The following is a 25,994-nucleotide window of genomic DNA, read 5'->3' as shown; positions in this document are numbered from 1 at the left end:
TTTATTATATTCCATTTACTTTCAGGTTAGGTATAGGATTCCCCTGCACAGAAATTAATTTAAGCAGTTCTATAAGGAAAGGTTTGCACCTTCTTCAACACTGGTGGGGGAATTTTTTTGCTTGCTATTTATTTTTTGCCTCCAAGAAACAGAAAAGTGAGTGATAAGTCAATATTCAGTATAAAGAGCCATTCTGGTTCCAGTTGGAGGGTAAAAATGTATTTCTACTCAGCACCCATCAACAAGCCTTTGTGCCATTTAGAGTCCAGTATAAAACTACAGAATTAATTAGGTTGGAAAGGTCCTTGAAAATCATGGAGTCCAACCTTAATCTAACAGTTCTGAGTCTACCACTAATCCATGTACCTAAAGCCTACATGTACACATCTTTTGTATACCTCTATGTATCTTTTAAAAACATGAGTTGGTGACTCAGCCACTTTCTTTCAGTTTACTAACGGCTGATAATAAAGGTTCTTCTGCATTCCCAAACAGCTGAATTATAGCATCAAATATACTAACCATATCAAGGAAAGAAAATAATAATTTCTGTGAAAGTAATTGTTGTATTTGTGTCTTTTAAGCTACGTCACAGCATTTGCTTTGCAAGTCTCACATATGTTCAACAGCATCTTACTACCTGAGCGCTCCTGGAAGGTTGATGCTCGTTTTGGGCTGAGCTTATGAACAAAGAGAGAGGAGGACTGTGTCCTGTTCAGCCTCAAAGCTCCCCCGGTGCCTGCAGCTGGTCAGCGGGTGTGGGTGGAGCACAGCCATCCCACTGGTCCTTTGGAGCGGGTGGATGGGGAGGAATGATTGGAGAGCAGCTGGAGCCCTGCCCTGCATGCCTGGGTGTGTGTGGGAATCCTGTCCCAAAACAGCACGGCGTGGAAAAGGATGGGATGACACGCCTTTTCCAACAGAACCTCCACTCTCAGGGCTCAGCCTGCTGTCTGTTGCCTGATGGAAGAGCGGAGGCTGAGTCCCATGGGATTATCTTTCTTGAGTGGTACTTCATGCCATGAGCATGGCTTAAAGCAGGCTTGGCTTGTATTTGAGTCAAAAATGCCTTTTTTATTATATAGAGAGGATTAGAGGCTGTTCAACTGCAATCTTGAACTTCAGGTCATAGTCTTTATATTACTGGCTTTTTATCAGAGCTCTCTAATGAAAGAAGGGCATTGTGCTTTAAAATCAACTTCTGAATTTAATTTTGTGTATGAACAGAACTTTGTACTATGTGTATAAACTTCTAATAGCACTCTACACATTCCACTTCTGAATAATTTGTACTCGTTAATTACAAATGTACAGCTTTTGCAAATACAAACCGTATTAAATCAGAAATGATCACAGTTAAATTGATTTTTTAAAATTTGCTGTACTCTGTTATGTGAAGATGATTATGTAACATAAGTCCTGTGTCCCTGCAGTAGAACTTTGTTTCCTAGAAATACATTGTTTAGAATTTTTGGTTTGGTTGGGGTTTTTTTGTTTGTTTTTGGGAAGAAATTTAAGTAGAGAGGTATGTCAGGTTTCATGAAGAAGTAAGAAGACAAACTTTAAAGTATTGATGCTTTAGAATGCTTTTTTTTTTTTTTTGAGCCAGTAAAATTATTCCTGATTTGAAATAGGAATGTGTTTCTCTTGAAAAATAAATTAAGAACTAGATCCTGTATGCTCTGGGAAAAGGAAAAGTTTTTGCCTGAGTTACTGCACTTTTTCATTACTATCTGCAAGGTGTTTCCTTTTAATTCTGTTCATGGGGAAAGTTCATTGGGTTCAGAAACTGATTAATATTATCACAAGATGCGTGTATTTCAGGTTGGTGTCACTTTTTTTGCTTTATCCTGTTCTACGCGTAAGACCTAGACGTGCTGCCAGAACACTTCCTTTCCCAAGATAAAAAAAAACAAAAACAGAAAAGAGATCCTGTTCTTGTTCAACAACACATATAATCCAAAAGGCAGATTTAGCCAACATGGAGCTAATGGCCTGAAGGTGTGAGATGACGGCTGATGACTGGATGATCATGAGAAAAATGCAGTTTTGATTTGTCAAAACATTATTAAGAGTACTACATTTGTGTGTTAAAGTGTCTGTCAGAGAAAGACTTTGAAAATATGAGGCAACTTGTGGAATAGAGTAACTTCTCTGACTCGTGAATATTAATTCCTTTTCAATGTGCCGTTTGTAACTTTGCTTCTGTTTGTGTTCATCTTTGCCATAATCTCTCCTGTGTAGCTGAAATCTGGAGGTAATATCCAGAAAAACCCCCCAAAAAAACAAAGAAAGAACACCCAGCTCCAGTGTTGTTTATGGGAGAGAGGCAATTCATCCAGGCCCTTTCTCATAACATATTGGTATGACGAAATGCTGGTGACGTTCTGCAAAGGGGTGGAAAACGTAGTCTATATAATGCCTGCTGATGTCTGAAGTGGTCTGTAAGAACACTTCCACACAATTACTTTAAAGAGCAAATCAATTAATTAGACTTTTAAATTTTTTTCCCCATAAATGGTCAGTAATCTCTTTTAGATTGAAGCAGATAAAAGAATTAATTGTTGTCACAGTCTTAAGAACTTCAAGAACTTTTCAAAACCTGGAACATCTACACAGATTCTTAACCACTGCATTTTTAGGACTACTCCTCACCTCCTCCTTTGTGCCAGGCTACAAATAACCAACTATCTACTCAAATGAGTGTCCTCAGTTTATATGGACATGTCATCAGAACCAATTACATTGCTTATGTGTATAAATGAAGGGGAGCTGGGTGGAGACAAGAAAACACAGGTTAGCAGGATCTAACTTTTGATCTGTTAGCATCGAACAGAAAATGAGGGCACAGTTTTGCATCAAATTGCATCTCCATGTTTATTTTATACTAGGCATGGAGATTGTCTAGAAGAGCTAACCTCTGACTTGTTCGTATTGGTGACATAAACCTTGCTGACTTTATTAGGAGTTATTAATTCCTGGTTTGTTTTTGTTTGTTTGGAGGGGGGGGGGGGGGTTGTGGTTTTTTTTTTTGTTTTTTTTTTTTTTTGGTTGGTTGGTTGGTTTTTTGTTTTGTTTTTTTGGTTTTTTTGCTGTGTGGTCAGTTGTTTTTTTAAATAAGCTTAAGTCACAAGCTCAAAATACCTATAATAATAAATAAAAATATCGAAACAATGAAGAAGGCACGGGACTGCAATGGATCTATAAATTGAATTGGTATTTTAGCTTCAAAGATTCAAGCACTGGAAGTTTTTCAGCAGTAAGCCAGCAGAGAACGTGTAAGTAGGGGGGCTGGTGTGCTACTTCGCTGCTGCACTGCCTACTTCTAGACAGTCGTGGTATGACAGCCTGCTCTAACAGCTACCCACATTTAAATAGCAGGGTTGTGTAAGAATGAACACAACACATTTACCGAAATACATTCATGGTGGGGAGAGCCTTAAATATTCCGGCGGGTGGAATACACTGAGAGAGAATCTGTCGCATTCTCATTAGACGGCGCGTCAAATCTCGGGAAGGGCGCAAAGTAACTTTTCTTCCCGTTACAGGGGTGGCCTGATAAATCGCTGCAGGTTTCAAGGGAAAAAAAGAACATTCTCTTTTCGATACAGTGTTTAATGCGGGGGTACCGCTGTAGCTAATAGTGTATTGGCTGGAGGGGCAGGAGAGGAGCTCGCTCGCATCCATTGTGACGCTGGATGTGAGTTTGCCTGGCTGTCGAGGCTGGCCGGCGCTGGCTGCTGGCGCTTTCTGTCGCTTGTCGCCTGCCCTCTTGTGTCGGCAGCGCTCGGTGCAGGCGGCCGGGGGACAGCGGCAGCGCTCCGGCTCCTCCTCGGGGGCTCCTTCCACCTCCGACCCGCTGCGGTCCTGCTGCTCCGCTCGCAGCGTAAAAAGAATAGTCTTCAGCTTTCTTATACAGAGGCAGGAACATCAGAAAGTGGGTTAGCCAAACTGATGTGCAGAAAAGCTCTAGGAGTGAATTTGAAGCGAGGGGTAGAGGCTGTAATGCATATGATTAAAGTGAAACATGCTGCCTACACAGAGAATTGCTAACAAGATTCTTTCACAGCTTTCATGTCTCAGCCCCGCTTTTACAGAAAATAAATTCGTGTTTGGTTTCAGTGGGTGTGCCCTTTTGCTCAGCCCTACAGCATAGATAAGACAGCCAAACTACACAAATGCAACATAATTGAACACAGAATAGTACAATTTGCACTGAGCAGAAAAAACGGCTGTGCTTATTAGCAAAACGGTGTCCCAGATTAACATTCATTTGGTCTACCTCGACCTTTTTTTTCTCTTAGAGCTCTATTGTTCAATACTCACAGGGAAGGGAGGCTAAAAGCACAGATAAAGTTAAGGCAAATTAGTTGGGAGGAGAGACAAGGAGAGGAAGAGGAAGATATTCCATGTCCTTTAAACATTTTTTTTTTACCTCCTCTTCAAACAGAAGTGTAGATACTGATGCAAACCAATTAATAGCTTCTGGCAGTAATTCTACCACATCCCCTTGCTCTATGAAGTATATCTTCTGTAGCTCAAAAGAGTATTTAAATACTCTCTCATGTTTAAAGAGCTTCCAGAATTATCTGAGGTTTTTGCAAGATGCAGAAAAATAGACTGCAGCAGCTGTATGTTGTTATAGTGTTTAAAAAAAATAAAGAAATAGTAATTTAAGTAATTATTTTAAAAGCTGTTTAAAAATCAGCTAAAAACTGGCTTGATCCATAAAAATTTTAACTTTCAATTTTCCCAGTAGTTTTTTTTAATAATTATTTTCTTGAGAAATAGTGTGCATTTATATAAGAAATTTTACCTCATGTCAGTCCCATGTGACCTCAGGAGTTATTTCAAATAATTTGATTTGTGTTTTCCTTGAGACATAACATCTTTCAGGCTTCATTTTCTTAACAATACTCATTATGGATCCAGGGAGGATAAAAATGTGGATTTTGGAAGGTTTTTTATATATTTAGACATTCAAGAGTTGCTTATGCATTAAGGACTCAAGCCCAGGCGTTCAAGACTTAACAAGAAGGACTCACAGAGGTTAGCATGCTCTTGTTTATGTTTTGCTTGTTTATTTCTGTGGTGGGTAGGTTGGTTTGTCTTTTTACTTCAAAACAAAACACACATGGAACAGGTTTTGTGTTTGGACTAATTCTGCTCCCAGTCCTGCTGATTTCTTCAGGTCTGCACAGGCTGAGAAGTCAGCAGAGGGACACAGCTGGCAGATCAAGATTATTGTGGTCACTCGTGTTGATTCTAGGCTTCTTGTGGCTCTAAACCTGTGTCTGTTGTGTCCCTCCCCAGATCCATTTTTCCAGAGTACTGTGGTTTGTGTCTAGGGAAGACCTTTCTGAAAATGTGGCGTGTATTTGCGCTTTGCAATTGCTCCATGAACAGGTGCTTGTTTCTGACCTGAATTCACACCTTTGCTCACCACTCAACCCATACCTCAAGTCCTAGATCTGCAAGCCCGCAGGTGTTTCTAGGCAGAGCCTTGAGCAGAAAGCTGCTGTCAAGCAGCTGGCATTGTATGTAGAAGGAAGGTAAATGTGTTCACAGAGAAAGCTCGTAGTTCTTCAGTCTCATCTGATCAGGTCTCACTTTATTTTAAAAAATAGTGAGTCTTTCATGTTTCAACGTGCCATGAGTAAAATGTCTGGGGACATTTTACAGATGCACTCAAATGCATACACAAATAAATCATATTTGCCAAATGAATTGTAAAATACTCTAGTTTTTCCTTCCTGAGTACATCATGGTGTTGCATGGGAAATGCATTGGTGATGCATGGAAACTTATTTACAACTAAAGATGTTTCCTGATTTCTTCACTCACACTTGTTAACCTGATGCTAAACCGAAAGGTTTTGCAGACCATTTGTTTATTTAGATCTCTACTTTGTGCAGGCTCATAACTTCAGGTCTAAGGAAGTCAAGCCTGGGAGACAGCACCTCTCAGTACAAACCATAGACTCAAGCTGTCTGTTCCAAGACTATCTAAATATTCAGTGAATAGCCTGGAAAGTAGGGAGGTTGGAGAGTGCTCTGGATTTTGGGGACAACAAACAAAACTGATGAAGAATGTGTTGTAGCACAAGTCATCCTTCTGAGAGTGGTGCCTTAGCAGCCCTGGATCTGTTGGCAACGTGCTGCCAGCTCCAACTTAGATTGTGCTGATTCAGACAAGGAAGAATGCTTTCTGCAGCAGTGTGGTGAAACCAGCTAGAATAAAACACAAGTGCCACTGAGTGACAAGGTGGCTCGTAGTAACTAGTTAGACTGATTCGCTTTTAAGAAATAAGTGGAATTGTCCGTAAAATTTCATCAGACACTCATGATGGAAACTGTGATCTCCCAAGAGTATACAAGACTATTTCTATCCACATCAACAGGTGAAACTGAGTGAAATAGAGCCGGTGTCTTTGGCCATATTGTAAACTTAGAAAACACTAGCACATCTAAAAGTCACTGCCATCATTCCCTGCTTAAAACTCCATTGCAACTTTATCTTGTAGTGTGAGATATAAAAAGCTTAAACTTATTTCTGGAACCTACATGTCTAAATGGAAAAGTAAGGACTAGATCTCTCTCTTAACTGCAGGAAAAATTCTCACTTGTTATCAGTTCAAATGAAGCCCTTTCCTTGAACTGAATACATCATACCTAATGCATATTCTCAGCCTTAACTCAGCAGGCAAAAGATGACAAGCTGTGTTGTCCTGCTTAAGGATATATTGGAGGAGAGTAAGTAATAGAGCATTTATCTACTTCAATATTTGTGCTGTCTTTGAAGTGCTAATAATATTTGTAAAAGTTTATATGTCAGGTTAACACCTGCTCAGTGAGCTTGCAGGAGAGATTGCAATTTTTTACCTCCATAGTAAAATCACTCAGATGGTCCCAGCTGAGGTATCATTTTAACTTGACCATTTTTTTTTCTTTTTTATTTTCTAGATTTTGTTTTTTGTTTTTTTTGTTTTTTTTGACTGAATCTTCAAAGTATTTTAATCATGAGGTTGTTTCTGAGAGATCCTTCCAGTGAATTAAATTGAAGTTAAATTTATGGAGTCATATCAGTGCTTTTGTTAAGTATAATCTTTCAAAAATATTATCTTTGAAAAAAATAACATAAAGACTAAGTCAATAAGAAACCCAAAAACCTTGATACTATGAGTGGATGCAGATGTGGTACCGTACTGCTCTTGCTAGCTCCCAACTTCTCCCAGGAGTGATGGGAAAAACTCAGATATGTTTGAGTAACTTTTAAGGAAAAAGTGATTATAGGAGACAAGGAAAGTAGCTGTAAGGTCAAGGCTGAGAGGTGGAAGATTTCTCAAAAGAGATGGATTAAGGGAATAGGTGTAAGTCAATAGTCGGAGTGGTGCAGAGGGAAAGCTGAAGTGCCTAAACAGAGGAGAGGAGGGCAGGGTGAAAATGCTCTCTGTCTTACAAAACAGCAGTATGCCATGGGATGATTCCTTTCTGATGAGCTGTCATTATCTAAGTGTATAGGAAGCTTGGAGTGGAAAAAACAGATGGCCCATGGGAGATGAAGTGACATAATTTGTCTCTCTGCCTGATTTCTCTACCCTCCACATAGAATTTGGTAGGTAGGAGAGGAAAAAAAAGTCCAGATGTGATTCTCCTCCATCCCCACATGTTTCTCCTTGCCCTCAGAAATCTCACTAGACTCCAGCCTCTCTCACAAGCTATTGGTAAAGAAGGTTTCAATCACTGCCAAGGATCTTGAGAGATTGGCTTGGAGAAAGCTTTTTGTTCTGTGGGGAAAAAAGGGTGTCACACAGGAATGCAGAGATAAGAGACATTAAAAAGAAGGACAGTAAGCCATTTAGTTGTACTAAGGCTTGGGCAAAGAGATGAAGAAGTTTTCCCAATTTGTGTGTTTCAAGGGAAGTTGCTAATGGGCTGTGTGATCTTCTTGCCAGGCCTGTGGTGAGTGGCCATGTTTCAGCCATGAGGAAAGGGCATTGGCATCACCCATTGCAGCTGGCTGGTCAGCTGCCTGGAACAAGTTCATGGCTTTAGGCCAGTTTCCACTGAACAAGTAAAACCTCCTTTAAAAAGTTCCTGCACCTGGCACTGTTCAGGAAAATACTCGGTAGACTTATTGGAGAAGAAAAAGACTGGTGAACACAGGCATTAAAAGCCCTAAAAGTTAGATTTTGGTATATTATACCTTTTTAAAAAATCAGCAGCATATGTTTTTTAAAAGAGAGGATCTGTGGGTGGGGAAGGGAAAGGGAGAAGCTGGTGACTCTGGAAGCAGATGACCTCCAGGTCTCTGCTGGATCCAACATTCTTGCCAAGATGAGCAGAACTTGTCTTTGTACAGACAACCAGTACAGGGCTGATCTTTGCAGTGCACAACGAGTAACATCGATGCAAGGATCATCATTTTAAGAAGTGATTATGACACTGTGGCTGTAACTGCAGATGTGCCAGGAGCCTGTGAAGTTCAAAGCCTCTTTTCCAGCTCCAGACCTGGATGCCTACAGAGGGGAAACCTGCTGAGCAGGCCGCTCCAGAGTGAGCCAGGAGTGTGTTATGCTGGCGGGGTAGTACCAGGAGGCAGGGCAGGATGTGTAGTGACTCTGCCTCTGTCGTGATGAACGTGAGCAATCTGGTGTTTGTCACAGGTCTTAAAACTAAAACTGAGTATAAATAAAGAACCCTACCGCAAGTGAGCAGGATTTTTATAGTGGTTTCCAGGAATGAAATCAAACCTAAACTGCAAGGGAAATATTCTCTGCCATATTCAAAGTTTGTGTATAGAACGTTTCAAATAAATGCTCTGTAAAAATGATTTAATTCTGCTGTGATTATGAACTTGCACAAACACGCTGTTTCACATTACTCTCTTAAATTTGATTAGTAACAGCTGTGACTATATAAGTCCCCCAGATTTTACTTTCTCAATAGGAAAGTGTTGAAGAAATCCTCAAATTATTGTAAATGAAGATTTTGTTGGTATCTGAAACTATACTAAGCTATTTTAAGATTAAATATCCTCGACAACATCCCAACAATAATAATGTGGACACACTCCTTCTTGGAGAGGCTGCAATGAACTGCCTTTAGCTCAGACAAATAGTCTTTTCAGTTCCTGGAGCACTCTGTGAGTATTAGCTGCTTTGTGCTGAGCAAGTACTAAAATCTAACCCAGTAATAAATGGTGCTGCTCAGTGACTGGCTGTTTAACCCCAGAAGTGGGCTGCCAAGTCTTCTTTGTGAGCTATTCCCTTTCACGGTGCAGATTAGGTGCAGACAGTCGTCCCACCCTACACACACGGATATTGCATGTTTTCTGATGGTAGTGTTTGTTTACCGCTCCTGACTGGGTTGGTTTATGCACCATGTGGTGCTCTGAGGGACAAGACAGTGTCCCACAGAGGCAAAAGAACATTTCCCACCACAAAAGGTTCCCAGCTGGTGGAGCAGGGATGTGCTCTGCCACCTGTGCTCTGTGCTGGTGAATCCATTGCTTGGGTGCCCCACAAAGATGCCAAGTCTCACTGCTCATCGGAGTGTCTGTGGAGTTTCACCTGCATTAGAGGACAGACGTCCCTGTCCCCAGCTCTGCCACGTACTGCTGTTGCTGCCAGCGCTGGCTGGCTTTCCACGTGTGTGACTGCAGCCTACTTCTCTGCAGTCCTTGATGTCAGCAAGGCTGCAGGCAAACTCTCCTATACAGCTCTTCTGCTAATGAGCTGGTCTGCTAATTAAATAGAAAGGCATATTTGGCAGTGTCTTTGATATTTATTCTCAGTATGGCCCTTTTGACTTGTTTAGGATTTCAGGGTGGTCTTGAGGGAAAAGATATGGTAAGCAATTGCTGAGTTTGTATTATGTTTTATCAACATTGAAATAAAGTTTGTGAAATACTGTTTTGTTCCTTCTAAGCCAGATAATGCAATATAATTAAAAAAAAAAAATAAAAAGGGGGAAAAAAAGGATAAAAAAGTAAAGTTTAACCCAGACTACACTTACAATTTAGAAGAATAAAAAAAATAAGTCAAATGGAAAGGGACTTTTTTAATGTTTTTGTGTATGCCAGATGTGCTCAGCGATATCCATGATGAATGACAGTCAGAAGTCAAATAACATTTGTTACACATTTTTGACCACCGTACATGTGCTTCCTAATTTTTCTTCTATATTACTTTTGTCCATTTCAGCCTTTTTGAACAGTTTTAGGCAGATGGCATTTTCTTACAAGGAGAAAAAACACCAAATGAACAAACAGCCCAATCTGGGATAGGAAGGTTGACTTTTTACCCAGAGAATGAAGAGAGTTCCACCTGGATGTACGTTTGCCAAGGGTAAAACACATTTTTTTGCTGAGGCAGGAAATAGGTTTAAAGCTGAGATCCTCTGATCTGGTAGGGTGAGAGGCAGATGGCTGGACCCCCAGGTGATTTGTATCTGCTCACTCACTCCTCCCTATCAAGCATCAGTGCTCTACAGTATGCAGAGAAAGAGATTTCCATACCTCCAAGGAGAAACATGCTGTTTGCCTCCTAGCCAGCCATGTGACTTACACAGAAGTACCAGAAGTATAGCGTTAATGTGCCTAAAAGAACTCCCAGACTAGGTCATTTTGAGGTTTAGAATTTTTAATTAGTTACAGATTTTTCCTTTCTTCCCCTCTTTATCCACCTCTGTAAACAGAGGCGAGGTAGCTAAAGCACTAAATTTGTATATTCACAAAAATATGTAGAAAATGGCACAAAGTCATAAGACAGTTTAAATTTGTGAAATGCTTCAAGTATTCAGTATTGCTTCTGTTCTTGGCTCTTTTCTGGAGGTTTTTTTCATGATTGTTGCTAAGGATGGGATAGCAGGGTATGTGAACTGGCCATAATGGCCAGTATCCCCATGTCGGTGTTCTGATGGTATATGGAGATTGTAACATGTGTATTTGTCTGCTCTTCAGCTAAAGATATACTGGTGGAGTTCTGTATGCAAATGGCATGAAAACAATACGATGTTACTACCCTGGCTCTTGGCTGGAAACAGGCAACAAAATAATAAAGGGAAATTTGAGGTTACCATCAGCCACCCTGGTAACACAGTAATTTCCATGAACATTCCCAGTGAAATGACTCTGGCTTCCCACAGTTAACTTCATGATCCTAATTTCAAGACTAAGAATCAAAGGGCTGCAGGTCTAGCAGTATCCAGTAACAGCTGAGAGTAGATCCATTTGTAACCTTTTGTCAGTCCTGGTTGCCGAGTGTGTGGAAGCCATCAAGCTCGATGGTGCATTTGCAGAGAGACAAGACCAGAAGCAAGTGCTGCTCACCTTTGTGTCTTCCCAGTGAGAAAGTTTGAAATTTGGAAAGTGGTGTTAGGAATAAATTGCATTGAGATTATGAAAATCTGAAGACATTAAAATTTGTGAAAGGTGTTGAAAGTGTGTATGTTATATAGGATGTGTTTTCTCTTGCTTGGTAGTTCATTAATACTCCGTGTGTAGGAGCACTGATCTAGACTTTGTAAAGTAAAATGGAAATGTAGTTAAATAATTTTTCTTTGTACAACTGTGCAGAAGAGGAATATGAGTTAATTATCTGGGACCTATTTTCTACCTGTACATGGGAAAAGTGGACGCACAGGGAAGGCACACTGCCTACAGTTATTTTCATTCTGATCCATTTGGTGATCGTGGCTTGGTGCTGACCATTAAAAATATTGTCCAGTTTTTTCAAAACACGGAAAAATATTTTTTTCTGCATAGGGACATGAACAGGTTCACTATTAATTGCTAGGTCTGTGTTCTTCATGGAAATACTAAGGATCTGTAGGTTTTATTAATTTGCTGAATAGTAAAGGTTAATGCTGAAGGGAATGTCTTCCTGGGATGTATTTGGTAATTTTTCCTCTCTTACAAATAAAGAGTTTTATTTTCTCCAGGAGTTTGCTCTTATGGTTTAGGTTCATTTGCATTTGTGGAGGCTTAAGGGAGGTGTCATGACTTCCAGAACTGCTGAATATTCAAGGAGTCCTGATGGTACTGTAAGGTGCAGGATGCTTTCCAAGGGCAGGGTGGGCCACAGACCTGTACTTTTTACTTAAAAGGATAGGTGGCAACTGTCTTTTCTTTAAATGCATCCTGAAACTTCTGTTGATGCAAAATCCCCATGAATCACTGGCATCAGGTAGAATCAACCCATCTAGTGCTGCCATCCCAACCCACTCCACTCCTTGCTTGGCTCTGCTGGGTTGTGCTGGGCTCTGCCCCGAGCCAGAACAAGCCCAATTCTGTCTGCAAGAAGTGGTGCTTGGAAAGCTCGTTCCTATCCATGGTTTGAATTCCTTAGCCTGGGTCTCTGATGAGTGGTGATAAAATACGTCACAAAATATTTCGTAACATTCATAGGAGTGTTGTTTCTCTGGAGGCTCTGGAAATGTGAAGAGACATGGTGTTACCAAGCTTTCCTGATCAGATATTCAAATGATGAAATAGGGAAGCTTGCAGAATGTTCCTGAGGGACCAAAGAGCCTTCTTATTCTTGCAAAATTAATTTAGTATCTTGGTTTCAGAAGCCAGAGCATCGAAGAAAATACCCAATGTTATATAGCCTTGTGATAAAAAACTGCAGGGTTTAGCAACACTGGCACCCAGGAAAACTTTTCTTTAAAGATGTAAATATACTTTGCATTAGCTGGCAAGTAATCTTATAGTGAGTCTTAGGTTATCTTCAAAGAAGTGTATGTCTTAAAACAAAAGATAACTTGGTGAATAAAGAAATAAAGACTTTATAAACTTTGATGTTGCTGTTTACTCATTGTCAGGTATGCCAGTGTAAAAAAGGAGACATTTCATCTGAGCAGACAGTGTGTGAAACTACTAGTGTGCCTTCAGACTCCAGGCCTCTTTTTTTGCAAGTCAATCATTGAATTTAAGTCATATTTTAAACAGCTTCATCTATATACTTGGAGACTGGAAAACAAGGTCACTGTAGAGTCCATCCTGTAGCTAGTTATTAAAACAGATGGTTGAAAAATGCAAGCAGACATCTGCATCTGCTTCGCATATTTAAATGAAAAATAAACCAAGAAAAAGCATCTTAGGTTCTGGGGGGTCTTGTAGTGAGTCTGCATTTCTGAGAAGAAACTCTTAGAATAGCTTTAAAATTCAGGAGTGCTATGGCAGCACTAGAGGGAAATTGGGAACGCCGTGTTCTCATGAAATTGGTTTTTGCCACTCATATGGAATATGAGACCAGTGACATTGCAGTTAGATTCTTGAAATTTTTGCAAGAAATTTGTCATCAGGAGTCAGACTCTGACTGGGGAAAGAGGTATCATCTGCAGGTTACCCTTTAAAAAAAAAAGAAGTTTTCAGAACTTGTATCTTATAATCAATCCTATTGTGTTTGAAAGTACGAACCAAAGCTACTGAATAAGGGCTGACTGAGAAAAAAAAAAACAGAAAAAGTGAAAAGACTGAGGGTCGTTCCACAGTTACTAGCACATCGAGCAATGACACATTAAAACAAACTGCTAAAGAGCTGGGAATTGGTATAATAAATTTGTTTGGTGAATGAATTTGCAGCAGCCCTGTGGCCACAGCGGCAAGGTGCTCCTGTAGCACAGGCTGACCAGGAGCAGTATTTTTGCCCCACTACATGCAGGTGTTGGAGTGCAGAAATAGGAGGAGCATCATCACAGCTCGGTGTGCAGAGGTTTACCAGGAGTCGCTTGGTGATTTTGTGCAGAACCTTTATGGCTCAGTCAGCACAAGGCTCTGCCAGCGTCAAAAAGCTGCTTTTCAGAGTGTTGTAATACACTCACTCCCTTGTTTGATGTAGGCACAGTTGTTTCACCTTAAATATGAAGCTTACACAAAGCCATGCTTGTTGGTCCTATGGAACATTTCAGGAAATGAACTCACTGACTTGAGTATTATTGTAGAGAAGTTGGAAAGGAGTATAAAAACTGTAAACATAGTTATTTCCTGGTAATGTTCAGAAATGAATCGGATTCATTTATGGATGTTAGGGATATTAAGATTTTGCTCATGTTTTCAACAGCAAGATACAGTCTCCAGGTAAAGTGGATACATTAATGTGATGATAAAAGATATTTCTGTTCCTTACAAGAAGGCCAAATATTTGATAATTACTTATCATTAAAAAAAAACTTTCCTCTTCAGTTCATGTAGAAACCATTTTTGCAGCCCACCATTGTGGAATATGAACACTTTTGAAATAAAGTCAGTTAGTGGGAATTAATTTCCTACTGGAATTCACCGTGGTTAGAAGGTATTGTTCAATCCAGTCTCACACAGCTAATTTTCAGGGCTCTGAAACTATTTCCTTAGAGAAGTAACAATACTGTAATTTTCAAGGTTTGAAAGGAGCGAGGGAAGCTACAGACCTTGACTGCGGACTCTATAGAAGAAGGTTCCCGTTGCCCATGAAAGATTCCCGAGAGGGGCAGGAGCCCGCAGGAGCCTGGCACATGGCATGACGACCCCTCAGAGCAGCCCTCGGTTGTGAAAGCCTGGCTCGGGGATGTGCTGGGGAAAGGTGTGTGGAAACACTGTCACAGCCTGGGGCCAGCCCTACTGTTCCTGGAAATCGGTAGGACACAAAGAGGCATTGTTCACAGCCTCTCTGCCTTTATTTCCCATGCAGTGGTGTTTTGGGAAGCAGTTGTTAAGGACACAGCCTGGCAGGTCTGTGCCAACATCAGGCGGTTCTCTGTCTGAAAATAATCTCGTTGCAGCTCAGCTGCAGAAATCTGCATTCAGTTTACCCCCAGAGCCCAGATGACAGCACTGAAAGGGTCTAAATCGAAAAACCTCTGTAAGCTGGATGAGAAAAGTGCTGTTGTTGATTTGTAGTTTAAAAGCAGAAATAGTTTGTCACTGTGGAACAAGAAGGGATAAGGAAATATTTCTTAGCTTTGTTTTCTTTTTCAACCCTCTTTAATTTTAGAACACATTTTTTATTTTTTTTTTTTACTCATTGCAGGTAAGTCAGGCTGGATTTGGAAACTAATTACAGTAGGCTTCAGCATTTTTGCATGCCTTACGGAGTACAGCACCTGCACTCCACAGGAGTGAATTCTCTGCTGATAGGTCTGGAGCCATCTTCTATCAGGATAAATAGAGACTCCAGACATGACTGGCTGGAAATGGTGGAAAGAGTTACCCCACATCAGGCAGTTGTTTGTACTGGCTGTATCCTTATCAGAGAATTCCACAAGTTACTTGAGAGAAGGAACTTTTGTTTTATTTATTCAGTGAGGTCTTGTAGTTTACATTAAAAAAATCACAAAAATTTTGTCTGAAAGGAGCAAGAGAAACAAACAACTCGTGTGTCCAGGTGTCACATGGGTAGCTGCAAAGGAATTAGTGGTACTCTCAAACTTCTGCTGTCAGGATAGAGGTGGGAAGTGATTTTGTGTGTGAAGGAACAGTTCATTGTGTGTCAGAGTTCTATGCTCTTACCTCCTCAGCTAAATTTTAAAAATAACAGGAACAGGGGAGGTGAAATATCCTGTGCTCTTACTTGAAAAGAGCCTTTGCTGCTTTCATTATTTCCTGTAGTAATGCACAGGATATCCAGCTGATTAGTCACAGCAGGCTATGTGATCTTCACATCCACAGGAACTTTCTAGGATGTAATCTCTTCCTGAATCTGCAGAATAAACCTTTAGAATTTACCAGCAATGCATATGCTGGTTTTGGAGAAACTGAGTACAGCTTGTCAGGGGATGAGGATCTCATTGGTTAGGATGGAGTCTCACCATTATTTTGCCAAACAGGCTTTTTCAGGGCTCTTATTTTTCCTGTGCCTTATTTTCTTGTATCTTCATTTCTGTATGTCATGTACTTATCCTCCAGCACATACATAGATAGGACTCGTTATGTACAACTAGGCTTTAATTAAAGTGCCTTGACCCCTGCATGAATGATCTTATTCTGAAGGAGTCTTACCACAGCTTAACTCTGCATGCTTTGGAAGATTAGTATGTTTTAAGAATTACCTTTGAATTTACATCTTGCTTCAATTGCCTTGACTTTTCTCAGTATCTCAGTGCAAGGTTCTAATACTTACTCAGTTCAGCCAGGTCCTTTCGTTCTATAATAGTTTCATATTTCAAGCCTTCTCCTTCCCCCTCTGTAATTGCAATTCCCTTTCTTTCTACATCTTGACTGCATTGGTGCCTTATTCTCCTTCTCTTTTTTGCTTAATTTCTGACACTTTACATCTTGATTATTTGCCCTTGCCTTCTAGTACGCAATAACATCTTAAGAGGTCTGATCTTCAGGCACTTTGAGAGCCTAAAGAATGAGTCTTTGAGGAAAACCCGAGCCCTTGAGTGTAGGAGATACCTGAGAGGAAGAGACTTTATTTGCTGATCCCTACATTATATTAATAAACATACTTCCTTTGAAAATAATAAGCCTGGCATAGAAATGGAGCATCGTTTATGCACGTATGAATAAGATGTGGCTGAGGATCAGGATTTTAGCTGGAGTTCCAGTTGCAGCTTGTTCTCAATATTTCCCAACACCAGCAACTACCACTAAACCAAAAATTTACTGTTACATTGAAAGAAAAGACTTGTGTTCATTTTTTTGTATTATTGAAAATAATTTGGTTATTAACCCTCTAACACAAAAATAATCATCACTACAGAGCTGTTTTGGTACTTAAATGGTTTTTAAGGATGACTATCTATTCTTGCAGCAACAGAAAATGTAAGCTCTGGTGTGTGCCTGGAAATGAGTGTCAGAGGAACCAGTCATCTGTAGATCTGACTACATAATTTGCTGCAAAGCTTGCATCTTTTTCAGCCTTTGTTTAGGTTATGAACTTTATGTACAAAATAGGCAGAAATATCCACTAGTATATCCTCATCTTAAAAGAATGGGTGCTTTGCTGTTCTTCATCTTAATGAAAAATGGGTGCTTTCCTATGGCGTCAGTATGAGTGTGAGCCTCACAGCGAGACACCAAGACTTGTTCTTGTGAGGTCAGTGGAAAAACTCTCACTAACTGTGATTTTGTTCCAGGTTCTTGGCAGACTGTTCTGAACGTGTAGATTTATCTGGGGGTGAAACAGCAGGGGTCCCCTTCATTACTCCCTGTCTGTGCTCTCAGACCTCTGAACTGGCAGCAGACAGAGCTGCCTCTGATGCAGATCCATCTCTTCTTGCTCACATCTGGATCAAGGCTGCCTTCTCCCAGCTCTGAAAGCTGGAATTCAGAAGAAGTACCAGTGCACACATCAGTTGTGTGTATGTAAGAGCAGTATGGACTGTTTCCTGGTTTGGAAAGCCTGTAGTAGTTTAAGCAGTTTTTATTAACTCTGGTATGTATATAGCTTGCAGTTTCTACTGTTGATTTTAATGATGGACAAAGGTGAAAGTAGAGATGGGGGTAACCCTTCATTTGAAAGCAAATTCTCAAAAGAGAAAGAGAAGTGGAGGATGAGAAAAACCAAAAGAGTCTGACGACCTTTGACGTCCCAGGTTCATCTTGCAAGTGGCTTCCAGAAACAGCTAGAATCCCTAGTGACAGGGGTTGTTTCCGTACATTAACAAGAAGTGTATCCAAGCTACAGTTGCTCAGGTCTGAGCAGAAAAAAAAACAACAAGCACACCCTCTCATACTCTAAAGATGCACCAGTCACAGCTGGCACTCTTTCAAATCTGTCATCACCTTCATTGCCTTCAAAAGAACTTTTTGCTAAAAGTGGCACATGCATTTCCCCTTATTTCGTCTGCATAACTTGTTGTAATCTTCAAATAAATAAAAGTGCCACATAGGGTCAGACAGGTCTCTAGTCAAAGTGCCAGGGTCTATGGAAACTCAGATTTATCAGCTTGTTTGAACATGTTGATTATTCATCACAAGTTGAGTCAACAAATGTGAGTGCAGAAAGGAGAAGGGAGCATTTTAACTGGACAACTCTTTTAAGAAACAAAGAATGAAGTACAAATCCTGTAAGGAAAAAAAAAAAAAGTGAAATTAAGGTATTCTGAAAGTCTTTTGATTTGGGAAATGTCATGACCTTCATGAGTGTGACTCTTGAAAAAAAGAATTCTTCATACTTGAACTTACGTGTTCTTCTTAGCCACTTTAAAAGCAGGCTTTTCAATTCATTAGGCAAAGAGGAAAATAGCAAATAAATTGTAGTGTGAGGATAATAGACAATATGCATTAAATATGTTATTTATTATTTCAGGGGTAGAGGCCACAGCTGGCTTAGCAAAACACCATGGTGTTAAACAGTGTTAAGCACTGCAAAGGCTAAAAATATATGATTTCTAATGGGAACCATGACATTTAGCTGTCCATTGAATTCCAGTAAGAAGCACATAACTTACTTCATTCTCACAGCAGAGGAAGTCAGGAATTATACCTCTGAAGCCAATACCATTGTTAAGTATGAATCAACCTGGTGGAAGCCAGGAGAGAATATTTTACTTCATTGGGAAGAACCTAATGTGGAATTTTGCTGAAGAGGAGAATTTAAACACAGAGAGTTAGTTCCTACACAGTTTTGACTACTGCTAGCATGGTGTCCTTTGCTGGGATAGGTGGGCTGCTCTTTTTTTGGTAAACTGAAGCTTGAGGTCCTTTGTTTTGTTCTGCTGAAAGGAGCACAATGTCAGTGAGGGCTGGGGTCCTCCGAGTCTCTGGGCCACCAAAAAAGCACATTTTGCATTCTACCAGGGTAGGGTTTGTTGCACATTTTTGAATGCTCTGTTTTGAAATTTCAGGGATTCTATGAAACCTGGAAGAGTGAAAAAACTCACTTAAATAAGAGAGCATTAATTTTGTAATGGGGATTGCAGAAAGAAAAAAAAAAAAAAAACAAACAAAAAAACCATGTGAGCAAGGGTGTGATACAACTACACAGGAGAATTCCCTTGTGGATAATTAAAATCTTCTTTATGGCTTACAGAATTTAGAGCTTTTCCTGTCCTAGATTTCCAGCTATGTAAGATAGCACCAAGTGTGCTAGAATTACTACAGTGTTTGAACTTGCAATGACAATAATTTGTTAAGCGCTGGAAGACAAAAGTTATGTGGGTCGATTATCATCTTCAATGTATATTAATTAACCCCTTCCTGTGTCCATGGCAAGCTCTTTTCTGGCAGTTACTTCAACTGTATTTTTAGTATATATTGTTGTATAATATATGTGTTGCAGGATTTTTGTGATCATACTATATATATGAGCATACAAATTACTTATTCAAGCCATCATGGCTTTCAAATTAAATCTCTCTTTAATTAAATCTCAGTTGTTCTTTTTCTCCTTAAAATGGACACCTCATATTTGTAAGATTGATAGAAGGGACTGCATTCTCCAGTTTCACTTCCAACAAGTTCATGATTTTTAAACTCAGCTAATTTCAGTTAATTAGTAGTATGCTTCACCAAGGCCAGCATGTAATTCAAGATTTCCTTTGCTGCTCTCACTATAGCCTCCACCTGCACCTGCCCCCACCCCCAGATCTCTGCAAGTGTTCCCAGGGATGTTCAGCCTTCAGTCCATATGGCACAAAAGCAATTGTTGACCTTCAAGCACTTTGTCATCTTTCAGAGAGCTCTGTAAAGAGTTTTTGCAGCAGAGATGAAGGAACTGAATTTTTTTGTTACTGGCAGTATGGCATGTTTCAGTTGCTGTAGTTTACACTCAAAACTTTGACACTTTGCTAGTAGAGTCAACTTTGCTAGTAGAAATATATTTGCAAAGAGGTTTTTGGCCTCAATTTAGAGGCAGAGCACTAAACAGTAGCCCAAGGGCTAAGAGAGATTAAAAGTAAGCAGGCAAAATGTAGAATTGTGCCAACTAGGAAAAGGGAGCATTCCCAAGGCACAATAACATCATCATACTCTTGCCTGGCATCCTTTATTTGATTATCTTGAAGTACATTACAGGAATTAATGGAAGCTCATAACTTCCCTGTGAAGCAGGTACTAGATTGCAATAGTGATTTGCAAATATATAAGCAGAGGTCTTGTGCAATCTTGGAATTCTAAGTGAAGTCGTAAATATTCTTAAGTGAGGTTGGAAAGGGGGAGCCAAAGATGAGCTAATGTACTGGTGGACTGGTGGCTACAAGTGAATCTCCCATATATTGCTTCGCCTTAACTTGGCACATCTGTCTGGCATCCCTCTCCTGGGTAAAAGTTGGCTTTGGCTCTTAAGAGGAGAATGTTAAAGCACTCTCTTCCCCCCATGCAAAAAACAAAACAACAACAGCAACAACAACAAAACCACAAAAAAAACCCAAACAACAAAACTGCCAACAAAAAATTTTGAAACATTTGAGACTTGGTATTTCTTTTTGATATTAGCTTTCCTGTTCTGTTCTGTTTTTTTCTTCTAATACTTTATTTTGCTTTGCTTCTTGTTCCTCAAGGGCAATTCTAATTAGTCAGCAATGGCTTACCTGTCTGCTAACACAGGGTTTGACTCAGCCATCTTAAGAGAATTTCACCAATCAGTTATTTGGCTAAGATTTATTCTCTGGGGAGAAAAAAATTGGGAATTGGTAAAAATCACACATTTCCCAACCTTTAAAAAATAAGCTGCAAGACCACCAATTGGTGACAGCTTTGCACCTCCTGTGTTTGTCCTGTTGAGGAGCACTGGTAAGGGGAAAACACTCCACTTAGCATCCCATCATGGAAATCTGGCTTGAGTTACACTGTGCATAAATGTGTGAACCTTGCATGCCAAAATACATACCTTTTAATTGACATGGAAGCAGCTTCTGCCTTGGTATTTAGCACAGCTTCTAGTGCAGGCTTGGTTTCCAGAGCAGAATCTGCAGATCCCTGTGTGGAGAGCTGAGGTATTTCCTCTGCCTGTACCTTTCCCATTACAATACGTGTAAATGCATAACAAATTTTTTTATACGCAGCAGCATCTATTTTTCCATTTTTGCATTATGTTTCTTTTCCCCATACAAAGAAGGTTCACGTTTCTTGTCTTCCAAAACCACCTCTTCAAAGCTGGCATTGAGGCTGTGATGGGCAGTGTGCTGTCTGGATCACTGGTGGGGCGTGTGGGTCTCTCACACAATGGCTCTTTCTTTGCTGAGCTGATGGCCAGTGTCTGGTCAGCCTCATCTATTTAAAGTCAGCCAAGCTGGGATGGAAGTGCTAGCGGAGATGGTGCTTTGTTTGCTTACAAGTTGCAGGAAATTCAACTGTTTCAAATTAAGCACAAACAACTGTGTCAGGACAGGGTCAAGGAAGTGTCTGAAATCCGCAAGAGAGGGGGTCAGAGATAAGCTCAGCCTTATTCATCCTCCATCCCTAAATTTGTCTCAGTGCAATGAAGGGTACAATTCCCACTGTAGTTCAGAGCTGAAATTCTTCTTAGTAATTAATGCAAAAGGCGATATTTTTAGCCTGTCATCCTAAAGAAACAAGGCTTGTGTGATCACATTGTCTGTATATAAGTGGTTGCCAGCTCCCAGTAACTTGTGGATTTTTGGGTTGGCTTAGCACAGCCTGCAAGATCCTCATTTTCCAAGGCCTCTCCCAAAATCAGGGAAGCAGGTGAAAGGGTGGTTTCAGAGAGGCAAAGGCCATGTGGTTTTCTGGCCTTTTAAAGACATCTTCATCAGGACACATTCTTAAGATCCAAACTTCAGTGCTTGTTTAGCAGTAACGTTTCCATATAAATAAACAGAACATTCCCACTCTAGGACTGTGTGAGGCTGGATTTGGTATGTTGCATTTCACGCTGCCCGACACGTCCCATAACGTAAACTCACAGCCTAGCTAGTGCAGAATATTAATTTCATAAGGTCTGACTTGCTGGCTACACTCCCACTGACTCTATTAAATTAAATGGCAGTTTTGTCTGCCTATGTTTTTCAGGATCCAGACCCACAGTTTGGGTATTTTTCAACAGTTTGAAGGTGTAAGAGTGCACAGCTCCTGATCTTTGCCATGTGGGATGCTAACTTTTGTGCCTTGTGTTGGAGATACAGCCCCAGTAGAATATGACACAATTTTTAAAAAATGCATGGAAATTAATGAATGACTGAATACGAGCAAGCAATATTTGATAAGTTTGATAACAGCATGGCTGGCTGCTAAGTGACATACCACTGTCAAGGGATTTAAATGTTCTTGCTTAAATATCTGTGCTTTGTTGGTTTGGGTTTTCTGGGGGGTGAAGGGGGTTATTTTGTTTTTGAGAATAAAAATTTTGAATTTTCTGTATTTCCAACTGGATCTTTTAAATCTTTCTACAGACTCTATTCACAGCTAAACTGAACTGTCATTTTAAAAATTAACCTAATATTTTTTCACTCTGTAGCAGTGTAGAAAATATTTTAAACCCTTGAAAGTACAATTTCAGGCTGTAAAATGAAGCATTGTAAGTCCCCTTCTCAGTTGGAATTGATTTAATGTCTGGGATTGCCAAATTCAAATCCGATACAAATTGCAACAGCTGAGTTACAATTTTTAAATCAACCCTGAAGATGAGGGTTTTATAATGCTTTCATGGGAAGCATGCTTCTTTGCAGCTGTATGAAAATAGAGCTCTATTCCAGTTAGATTCATCCACCCTATTCTCGTGAGGCGGGTTAGGTACATATTGTGTTGGGCTTTCTGTATATATCCAGTCTCTCTCTTATTTCTTCTGGGTTCCCTTCACTCTGCCCGTCCTTCTCCCTCACTTCTCCTCATCTTGCTCTTCTTCTGTTGGACCTTGAGGTTTATTGTACCTTGAGAATTCTTTTCTTCCTCCTTCTGGGCCATTTGTCAGTCCACTCCAAGGAAGCTGCTGGCTGAGGTAGATGGTAGTGCTCTGCAGGAGGATGTTTTCCAGTGTTTTCATAACAAGTGCCAGTCCTATAGGCAACAGACTGAATCACTACATAAATCAAGGCACACATGCACAGGGAGCTGGGCCCAGACACCAAATCCTTCATCTCTGAAGCATAAGAACAGTTCTCATGTACAGGCAAAATTCCCTTGGCTCAGTAAGTCTCCAGGGTTTTCAGTGTAGATCTCACAAGAGTGATATTGTTGTTTGGTGCACCACACCATCTCACCCATGATCTAAATACTATTTTCCCTTTCCTTTGAAATTAAATTGCATCTGTGAGACAAATATGGTGATGGATGACACCAAATGTCAGATAAACTGGACTCGAGTGCATTTAAGAAAGTTTTTAATGTATTTTAATGTATTTAGATGGCTTGTGATCAGTGAGATGCTGACAGAAGTGTTAGGGAGTTGTCTTTTTTCCTGTAGTGAGACACAGAACACAAGCCCTGAACCTGTGTTTTGATGTAGCCATCATATTCACACCTGCAGCCTTCCTGTGAGCTGGCTGCTGGGAAGGCAATATCATTTCCTCCTGTGCTACATAGCGTCAGTAGATACAGAGGAGACTTCTGTCCTTTTCTATCTCTGAATACTTCTATGAGTTTAAAAGTTGTGTTAATAAAGAAACAAATACATTACACACCTGAGAGACCAAATTTCCAAGCACAGACTGCAGAGGAAAAGGAGTGTGATACACAGCAACAGCCTTAACAATGTGTTTTCTTACTTCTTTTATTCCTTCTAGCCAGCTGTTGTCCTTTTCTTTTTTCCATTTGCTTAGGAATCATCTGAATCTTCTCTCTTTTTTTTATTGCCTTTTCCAATAATTGCATTCCTACATTTCTAGAGATCCTTTTACGTGCACATGCATGAGGTCCTTTTGCTTCACGGTCTTTTTACAGCTATGTTAATTTGGAAAGAGCCTTCCCATCTTCGTATTTTTTGCTTTCTCCCTTTTGCCAATTATTTATCCATGTCCAGATGCCATAACAGCTTTTCCTCCTTAGCCTGCTTTACCTGCCTGAACTTCCAGCTCAGTGTTTGTTCTCTTTTTCTCAGTGTCTGTACTCAGATCTGCTTCCTTTTTTGCCCCACTTTGCTCTTGCTCTTCCCCGTTTCCTTTCCAGGTTATTCCATTCAGCACATGTAAATAGAATTATACTTTCAGCCACTTCTGTTCTTCAGTGTGGGGAATCTTTGAACAAATCTGTGAGTAGGATTTAATCTCAAGTCTAAAATATGTTTTGGATGTTGTGATGGTGATTCATGCCTCATTCTCACTCACACTGGGCCTGCTCCTAGTGTTTGGCTAGAAGTCCTTACAAATCCCTGGCACTGGAGGATATAGGGTATTGTTTCTTCCACCACTGGATGTTACTGGATCAGGATTGCCTTGAAGGCATTTTAATATGAGAAAATACTAAGACAGCAACCACACAGCAGTGGGGTGTGTGGAGATGCAGCCAGCATCAGCATAAAGGGGTTTTGAGACACTGCATCACCTTTTTGCATTTACGTAATACATTCGAGTATATTCCAAGCCCTTTGTGTCAGTCTTCACAGTCTTCAGTTTCCTTGGGGCCTAAAACACAGCTCCTGTGGGAGCACAGCTTGAATGTTATCTCTCACTGTACCTATCAGTTGATACTGCACTGGGTCTTGCAAATGCCGTGATACCTGCTTCTGCAACTGCTCCCCATAGTGAAGTCAATGGGATTTCTACAGGCAGAATGAATGCCAAACTCCACTACTTTAGACTGTAAAAGCTTCTCAGGAGTAAGGAGCACATCTCTCTGTGTCTGTACAGTGCCAAGCACACAGCTGGTGCTCAATGAATAATATATGTATGGGCTTGGTAGGGGTGACTGTTCCTCTAGTGCAGCGGAGGTGAAGCATCTTTTTGTAGCGAGAGGCAATGCATTATCCCTTTTACTGGTCTATTTTATAATTTAGGCTTTAAATGGTGAAAGTATATTAGCCTGCTAGTTCAGGGGGAGCTCATTTACACCGCCTTCACACAACATGTCCCATGTTTCAAATGACAGGAAGGATAGCTAGTTCTCTACAGCTGAATGCGTAGTGATTAAACTGTCTGGGCACCAGCAGTAGGCAGCCATCGAACAGATCATTATTAAGATGGCTATAATTACAGAGTCAGAGCAGCCCCTTGCAGCACACTGATGATCTGCCTGGAAAACTGGCGGCACAAAGGCATATCTCCTTTTCATGTTGAGGCGCAAGCTGTGTAAAGTAACTGCAGATTTTTATGTTACGTCACTCGGGTCTTAAGCTGTTAATTGCTTCTGCCTGCACTTTGGAGGCTGGTCTGGACAGGCGAATCTGAGGTAGAAATAAATGCTGAGTAAAGACCTACTGAAAAAAAAGAAGTATAGCTATGACACCTCCACAAGAGCTCTCATGGTATTGCTTTAGTCATTAGCTGAGTGGATACTTGAGCTTAATCAGTATCAAAGAGACATACACAAAGTCATCTATTTCATTAAGCTAATTTGCATTACTCGGCTTACCGAGAATCAAATTTTCATGTATTGTCCATCTTGCTGTCAGCAAAATAAGGGGAGGGGGAGGAGTAAGTGATAAGCAATGCAAGACTGAGGTCTGGTGGTTGTTATTCCTTTCTTCAGATACACCAGCTAGTCTCTCAGGAGCCTTCATCGCTTTCAGATACCAAAAATACAGACTAGTAAGGTTTATAAAGTTTAGTTTTAGTAACTCCTATCTAGAAATGAAACTTCCAGAGCTTTGCCAAGTGCAATATCCTTGAAGCAGTGCACAGTTAGGCTTTCAAGTACTGCTGTTGTTGAAGAAGCAAGGTAAGTGTTGGTTTGGGAGGAGCTGATGCGAGGGTTAGAGTAGTTAGCTAAAGAAAAGACCTTTAGCCTCCCCTTGTCCCCAGGAGACATCAGTGAAATGTTTTGTGTGAAGCTTCACACAACATCGCAGTCCCAAGGGACTTGCCGCTGCCATTTATATTGTACTAGATCTGGCTGCGGCTTTAGCAGAATGCTGTAATGTGCTGAGATGGCTTTTCTTGTTCTTCTGCTTTGTCCCTGGTGTCATGACACTCTTCCTTCAGAGAAGGAATATTCTTTCTTTCTTTCTTTCTTTCTTT

General features: G+C 40.4%; 1 protein-coding gene and 1 long non-coding RNA gene across 6 annotated transcripts in view; one reads left to right on the top strand and one right to left on the bottom strand.

The window, feature by feature from the left end:
- SEMA6A (semaphorin 6A) overlaps positions 1-25,994 on the top strand; it is a 126,453-nt gene that overhangs the window by 9,186 nt on the left and 91,273 nt on the right. The gene's annotated exons all lie outside the window — the stretch shown is intronic.
- LOC117245589 lies at positions 10,047-14,948 on the bottom strand. Its single transcript, XR_004500400.1, has 2 exons — positions 14,412-14,948; positions 10,047-13,352 (listed from the first exon to the last, which is right to left on the bottom strand). It is a non-coding gene; the product is annotated as an uncharacterized LOC117245589 (long non-coding RNA).

This window comes from Parus major, chromosome Z, assembly GCF_001522545.3.
Source record: "Parus major isolate Abel chromosome Z, Parus_major1.1, whole genome shotgun sequence".
Taxonomy (NCBI): Eukaryota; Metazoa; Chordata; class Aves; order Passeriformes; family Paridae; genus Parus; species Parus major.
The sequence above is the reverse complement of the archived record's forward strand: the minus strand, read 5'-3'. Positions and strand labels throughout refer to the sequence as shown.